We start from the raw sequence: 8460 nt of genomic DNA, 5'->3' as shown, positions 1-8460 counted from the left end.
ATAATCCGACCGATCCAAGTACCAAACGTACGGTACCCCAGTGTTCAGCACACAGTCATCTCGATGACGTCCCTCGTACTCTTGATCTAGTTGAGGCCGAGGGTGAGTTCCGCCAGCACGACGGCGTGGTGACGGTGATGATGATGCTACCGGCGCAGGGCTTCACCTAAGCTCCGCAACGGTATGATCGAGGTGTGTAACTATGGAGGGGGGCACCACACATGGCTAAGAGATTGTCTGTTGTTCTATTGGGGTGCCCCCTAGCCATGTATATAAAGGAGGAAGGGAGAGAGGAGGGCGACTAGGTTTGGGCACGCCAGGGGGAGTCCTACTTGGACTCCTAGTCCAAGTAGGATTCGGCCCCCCATTTTCCTTTCTTCCACCGGAGGGAAAGGTAAGGGAGAGAGAGGGGGAAGGAAATAGGGGGGCCGGCCCCCTCACCTAGTCCAATTAAGTTTGGGCAAGGGGAGGGGCGCCCCTCTCACGTGGCCCTTTCTCCTCTCCTCCAATAAGGCCCACTAGGCCCAATACTTCTCTCGGGGGGTTCCGGTAACCTCCCGGTACTCCGAAAAAATGCCCAAATCACTCGGAACCATTCTGATGTCCAAATGCAACCTTCCAATATATGAATCTTTACCTCTCGACCATTTCAAGACTCCTCGTCATGTCTGTGATCTTATCCGGGACTCCTAACAAACTTCGGTACATGAAATCACATAACTCATAATACAAATCGTCATCAAATGTTAAGCGTGCGGACCCTACGGGTTCGAGAACTATGTATACATGACCTGGATGCTCATACTGGTTCCTACATATTCTATGAAGATCTTTATCGGTCAAACCACACAACAACATACATTGTTCCCTTTGTCATCGGTATGTTACTTGCCCGAGATTTGATCATCAGTATCATCATACCTAGTTCAATCTCGTTACTGGCAGTCACTTTACTCATTCCGTAATACTTCATCCCGCAACTAACTCATTAGTTACAATGCTTGCAAGGCTTATAGTGATGAGTATTACCGAGAGGGGCCAGAGATACCTCTCTGAAACACGGAGTGACAAATCCTAATCTCGATATATGTCAACCCAACAAACACCTTCGGAGACACCTGTACAGCACCTTTATAATCACCCTTTCACGTTGTGACGTTTGGTAGCACACAAAGTGTTCTTCCGATATTCGGGAGTTGCATAATCTCATAGTCTGAGGAACTTGTGTAAGTCATGAAGAAAGTAGTAGCATTGAAACTGGCACGATCATAATGCTAAGCTAACGGATGGGTCATGTCCATCACATCATTCTCCTAATGATGTGATCCCATTCATCAAATGACAACACATGTCTATGGTTAGAAACATAACCATCTTTGATTAACGAGCTAGTCAAGTAGAGGCATACTAGGGACTATATGTTTTGTCTATGTATTCACACATGTACTAAGTTAACGGTTAATACAATTCTAGCATGAATAATAAACATTTATCATGAATTAATGAAATAAATAATAAATTTATTATTGCCTCTAGGGAATATTTCCTTCAGTCTCCCACTTGCACTAGAGTCAATAATCTAGTTCACATCACTTGTGATTTAACACAAATATTCACGTCTGTATGTGATTAACACCCATAGCTCACATCGTCATGTGACCAACACCCAAAGGGTTTACTAGATTCAATAATCTAGTTCACATCACTATGTGATTAACACCCAAAGAGTACTAAGGTGTGATCATGTTTTGCTCGTAGAGAAGTTTAGTCAACGGGTCTGTCACATTCAGAGCGGTATGTATTTTGCAAATATTCTATGTATACAACACTCTACACGGAGCTACTCTAGCTAATTGCTCCCACTTTCAATATGTATCCAGATTGAGACTTAGAGTCATCTGGATCGGTGTAAAAGCTTGCATCGACGTAACTTTATGACGAGCTCTTTTATCACCTCCATAATCGTGAAATATTTCCTTAGTCCTCACTAAGGATAATTTTGACCGTTGTCTAGTGATCTACTCTTAGATCACTATTGTATCCCCTTTCCAAAACTCAGGGCAAGGTACACAATAGGTCTGGTACATAGCACATCATACTTTATAGAACTTATGACTGTGGCACAGGGAATGACTTTCATTCTCTTTTTTTTTCTGCCGTGGTCTGGCTTTGAGTCTTACTCAGCTTTACACCTTGTAATATAGGCAAGAACCCTTTCTTTGACTGATCCATTTTTGGACTTTTTCAAAACTTTATCAAGGTATGTGTTTTTGTGAAAGTCCAATTAAGCGTCTTGATCAATCTCTATAGATCTTGATGCCCAATATGTAAGCAGCTTCACCGAGGTCTTTCATTGAAAAACTCTTATTCAAGTATCCCTTTATGCTATCCAGAAATTCTATAACATTTCTGATGTAGGGTGGAACCCTATAGAGAAGATCTTTCATGAATTGGAGGTGGAATCCCCAAGAACAAGATGAACAAAGGAGGGAAAACAAGAGGAGCACTCAAGAACAAGTCAAATCACACATCCACTAGACAATCACACACATAAGATCCACAAGGTACATGAACAACAAAGGGAAATAAGATACATGGTAGAGTTCATCCCAAATCCTATGAAGGAGATGAGGGCTTCATGATCTAGATAGATCCTTCCCACAAGGGGGTCTTGAGCTAGGTCACTCCAAGATGAGGTCTTGATCTCCTAGTGGAGTGGATCCATGGAGCAAAGCTCTCATATGTCTAACATATCCTTTGCTAACCCTAACAAATGGTCTAGATACGGAATATATAGTCTTGGGGTCGAAGTGGGTGAAGAGGGGCTCGGATTGGGGATCACAGCCGCCCATCCTGATGAGCCCGTGCGCACGGGGTAAGTTGGGCCCGTGCGCACGGGGGTCCCGTGGGCACGGTACAGGCCCGTGCACACGGGGTGCTCCAGTGCCAGCTCCCTGAGTAGTCCGTCCACACGGGGTCTCGGGGGCCCGTGCGCACGGGGTCGCCTGGGACTTCCTGTCCAACTCCTGTTGCACTCCTTCCTCCTCCTTGTGGCCTTGTGGTCCTTCTCCAACTCCTTTGGGGTATCCCTCACCAGCTTGTGGGCGTCGGTCTTTGTACCTAAGGACACATAGAGCACTTTGGTGAGGTAGCAAGAAAGTCCAATGGATATTCATGATGTTCTTGAAGAAGAGCGGGTTCACCTTAGATCCGGTAGGTCCACTTGGGGCTTGATGTGCTATGAAGGTGTACATGGAGATGAACGTGGGATGCTCTGTATCATCTCCTCCCCCTTTGGAAAGATCCGACCTCGGATCGTAAACCGTATCGCCATGTACACGGTAGGCATGGATGTACCATAGGTCGATGTTGATGCCTTGTGAATCCTTCAAAATGAAAGAACATGAGAAACACTTGGAAAAACAAATGAGGTTAGTGCAAAAGCAAGACCTATCATTCGAGGGGCGAGATACCCAACAAGTGTATGCATCATGCTCATCGTAAGAAAGGACAAGGGAGCATTTCATAGTATGTAGGCATATGATGCGAGAACAAGTGTATGCATATATGTCATCAACCCAAGAAAGCAAGTGATAGTGGAACATGGGTGATGCAACATAGCAAGCAATCATAGCAACCAAGTCAAGCATGCTAGTAGTGCGAAGATGCAACATACTAGAAGGAATCATGGCAATCATGTCATGTGTGCAAATAGTGGGCATGAATAATGCACATGACATATCACAAGCATAAAGGCAAGATATGAGCAAAATAGTATCAATAGCATGGGGCACATGATAAACATGGCAATAGCAACAAGGATCTCTACCAAGCATGCAAATACACATAGAAGTAGCATAATGATGAGACATGGGTAGATGCAAGCAAGGGTCACAATTGCACGGCAAAGGCATAGAAGCAATCATAGCATGCAAAGTGAACATGGTAAAATGAGCATAATGTGACAAGTGGTAAATGGCCCATAGCCGTGTGAGAGCCAAGTAGAGGAGTTGCGTGTAGTCCTTGCGCGAAGGGGACGTTGGTGAGGATAGTCCATGGGATCCCAAATCGTCATTGCTCTCAAGAGCTCGTTTTGTCAACTCGTGGGATTGAGAGGTTGACAAGTATTCATGGGTACCTACACAAAAGAGACACAATCCAAAGAAATTGTGCGCGTGGAAATGTACACATCATCCATCATGATGTGTATGTGCACATGTGAGTTAGCACAAGATAAGCATCGCTCAAAGAAATTTGATGCATGGTATAAGAACATGTCATCCATCATGAAAGAATAGTTATTATGTATGACATGATGGGGACACAAATTGAGAATGCAAGTATATGGCACATCAAAAGCATGTTTATTCATGGGGAGCATATGGTGCACACAAGTATGGGGATCATGCAATGAATGGGATGGATCAAAATCTCCTAAAATGTACGAGGAAACTATGGGGGTCTCCTCATGAGCAATAGTGGTAACATCACATGGAGAATATTGACAACATCCAAAACAATGCATATTCAAAGCTAGGTGGTCATGGCATGGCATATTAGATAAATGATGCAAAGGGAGCATATCAATATCATCACAAGAAAAACAAATGCCAATAACCATGGGCTTGTCATCTATGCCATATGTGCAAATTGGGTTTATTTTAATGGCATATGCATAGGCACTATGATGAGATTGCAATATGACATACGGGACATCTCATGCATAGCATATGACAAGTTAAGCGGATTATCAAACATGATGTGACCAAGAGAATTTTCACATGATATCCTATGGAGCATAGCATCACAACTAGGCAACTCAACATGCTCATCCTCATATTCATCGTAAATAGGTAAGTCAAGGAATGAAGAAGTTTCAATAGCATGAAGCATGGTAATAGGTGGGGCAACATCATGCAAGCAATCAATCTCAAGAATGTCCACTAGTGGGACTAGAGCATCACCGTCACCTTTGTTACCTTTGTCATTCCACTCAAGTGGTGTAGGTGAGGTGGGAAAGATCAAATGGTGGTCATCTTCATCTTGATGGAACCATGTGGGGGGTGCATCATATTCCACCATGGCCATCGTCGTGTCCAAAGGGAGGACGTAGTCATCGCGAATCGGCGCGTCATCATATATGGGACCTAGCACCAAAGGAGAAGACACAATAGAGGTAGAGGTTAAGTTGTTAGAAAGCAAAATGGCCTCATATGCCTCATCAACTATCACACTCTCTATGTGGCGGTGGCTCACTCACTCCCTCAAGGTAGGTGCACTCAATGTTGCATATGGTGGAGGCACTCAAATCACTCAAGTGGTGGTGGTGGTGGCTCTCCTCACATGGGAATTGGTGCGGCTCATCATATATGGGGCTAGTGGTGAAGTCACTCTCACTCTCAATATGGTGGAAAAATTCACTCAAGTCATCATACGTCGCCGTGGTCGAAGGGAGAATCCCATGCTCAACCATCTCGTAGTCGTCGTCATGGTGTTGGAGGCCCATATGATGTGGCACCTCGTAGCTCGTCTCCATGACCGAAGGGAGTTTCCCATTCTCGGCCATCGTCCTTGAGGGGCTTCCGAAGATGGAAGTGTCGCCCTCGCTCGTAGGTGGTTGCCTTGGACTTGATGAAGTCGTTGTAGGCGTACTCGTGGGAAGTAGGCGAAGATGCCGTACGTCCAAAGGCGAAGATGCCTCGATAGCACTTGGCGAAGATGCCAAAGTGGTTGGTGTAGCCGTAGCACCGTCTTGGTGGTGCTCGTCTCGCGGTCTTCTCTTGTGCTTATGAAGCTTCGACTTGGCGTGAAGTACGGCTTGTTGGGACTTGTGCACTTGCGCTTGTGGAGCATCTTCATGATGATGATGTCATTGTCGTGCTTGAGCTCATAGTAGATGTCATTCGTCGTCATCGTGCACATGATGCTTGGAGGTGACTTGCCCTTCATGATGATGTGGATCACGAACGTGATGGTGGTCGCCATGTAGATGTGGACGAGGACGATTTGCAATTGTGTCTTTTTCGCGCTCCGAAGACTTGTGGCTTGAACGTCGCCGCCTTGAAGATGATGAAGGGGAAGAAGACTTGATCAAGGCTCTAATCTCCTCCATCCTTGCGTCTTGGTCTTTCTTTTGTGCGGCAAGCTTGTTGTCGATGTAGTCCCTTTTCCTTGCTTCGGAGAGAAGAATGTTGATGGAGAGGTTCTCGATGCGCTCTCGCAATCTTGATTGTGCGCCTTGCATTTCTTGTTGTAGTCCGAAGATGGACGCTTTTGTGATGTAGTCGTTCACACCGTCGTTGTTGTTGTAGACCGGAGAGGAAATGCCTTGCCTATCCATCACAAGACTCGAGCAAAGGTGAGTAGGAAATGAGATAAACAATACCAAGCTACCTTTTCCCAAAGTTGAGGATGTATCTTGTATCACTCAATGTGAAATGAAAGAATAGTGGAATTGGTACCGGACTTGTTCACTCACATGTACAAGTAAAAGCTTATGGTAGAGCTCGGTAAGGATAGTGGCACAAAAATTTGATGCAAAATGTTAGCAAGAGTCAATAATGTTGGAAAAGATTCACAAATTCGCAAGTGAAACAAGTAGACCAATAGCAAATGGTACACGGAAACACACACATAGATAAATGGGGTCGTGCAACCAAGGAATGAGCACAAAATGTGGAGTCCACGGAAAACGCTCGTGTTGCACAACTCAAGAGAGACGCTAGCACGATTGCTCAATAGGCGGATACGACACTTGTGCACAACCTATAAGATGCAAAATGGATAAACTTCTATCCCAAGTATGCTATGTATGTATGGTTCCCGGTGTTTCTCTCAAGATGATCCGATGATCGGATATGACAACCTTATGTGCAATGGGGTATGATGCTATGGAACTTGCTCACGAGCTCTTTGCTCTCTTTTTGCTTAAAAGCTTTTTCTCTTCTTTTTTTCAATGGCCACTTTTGCACAATGCACAAACCAAGATAGCTATTGTGTATATGCGAGAACGATATTGTGACACAAAGGATGATATGATAGCAAGATGATACCAATATGATATGGTATGTGTGCAATGGAATGGTGGATCACTAATGTGCACAAGTAACGTAGTCGGCAATACTCAAATGGCTAGTCTCGATAGGTAAGTGACGCAAAATGGGCTAGGGGTTAACAATGCAATTGCAAGGGTAATATACAATGGTGTCGTCGAGGTTACCGTCCTTTGCAATGATGAGTAGCAGTGTTCTTGATGTAGATACCAAGATGATGTAGACCCGTCCCTAAGTAGCCGAAACACCTTAGGAAACGGTAAAAACCGCAAACTCAAAATCTCAAATGACAAATGTCAAATGGTGGTAGTGGTGGTGGTGGTGGTTGATGAATAAGCAATCGTCCCTAAGTAGCCGAAACACCTTAGGAGACTCACGTCGCCACTCAAACAACCACAAATGCTAAATGAAGCAAAATGGGTTAGGTTGCAGAAGCGGTGGTGGTTATGCGGATGATATGGTGGAGGGCCTAGGCAAAGATGCCAAAATGTCAAAATTTTGATGGAGTCAATGTTGGGGAACGTTGCAGAAAATAAAAAATTTCCTACGGTTTCACCAAGATCCATCTATGAGTTCATCTAAGCAACGAGTCATGGGAGAGAGATTGCATCTACATACCACTTGTAGATCGCGTGCGGAAGCGTTCAAGGGAACGGTGATGATGGAGTTGTACTCGCCGTGATTCAAATCACCGATGACCAAGTGCTGAACGGACAGCACCTCCGCGTTCAACACACGTACGGTACGGACGACGTCTCCTCCTTCTTGATCCAGCAAGGGGGAAGGAGAGGTTGAGGAAGAAGGATCCAGCAGCAGCACGACGGCGTGATGATGGTGGAGAGGCAGTACTCCGACAGGGCTTCGCCAAGCGCTCAACGGAGGAGGAGAGGTGTTGGGGAGGGGAGGGGCTGCGCCTTGGATCAGGTATTCAGCCCTCCCCTCGCCCCTCTATTTATAGGGGAAGGGGGAAGGGGGGCCGGCCCCCTCTAGATGTGATCTAGAGGGGGGCGGCGGCCAGGGAGGGGGCTTGCCCCCAAGCAAAGGGGGTGCGCCCCCTTTAGGGTCCCCCCCCAACCCTAGGCGCATGGGCCCAAGGGAGGGCGCGCCCAGCCCTCCAGAGGCTGGTTCCCTGCCCCATGTGGCCCATGAGGCCCTCCGAGAGGGGTGGCCCCTCCCGGTGGACCCCCGGAACCCTTCTGGTGGCCCCGGTACAATACCGATATGCCCCCGAAATTTTCCGGTGTCCGCATGACAACTTCCCATATATAAATCTTTACCTCCGGACCATTCCGGAACTCCTTGTGACATCCGGGATCTCATCCGGGACTCTGAACAACATTCAGTAATCACATACAAGTCTTCCTAATAACCCTAGCGTCACTGAACCTTAAGTGTGTAGACCCTACGG

This window comes from Triticum dicoccoides, chromosome 7B (assembly GCF_002162155.2).
Source record: "Triticum dicoccoides isolate Atlit2015 ecotype Zavitan chromosome 7B, WEW_v2.0, whole genome shotgun sequence".
NCBI classification, from domain to species: Eukaryota; Viridiplantae; Streptophyta; class Magnoliopsida; order Poales; family Poaceae; genus Triticum; species Triticum dicoccoides.
Note: the sequence above shows the minus strand (reverse complement) of the source record.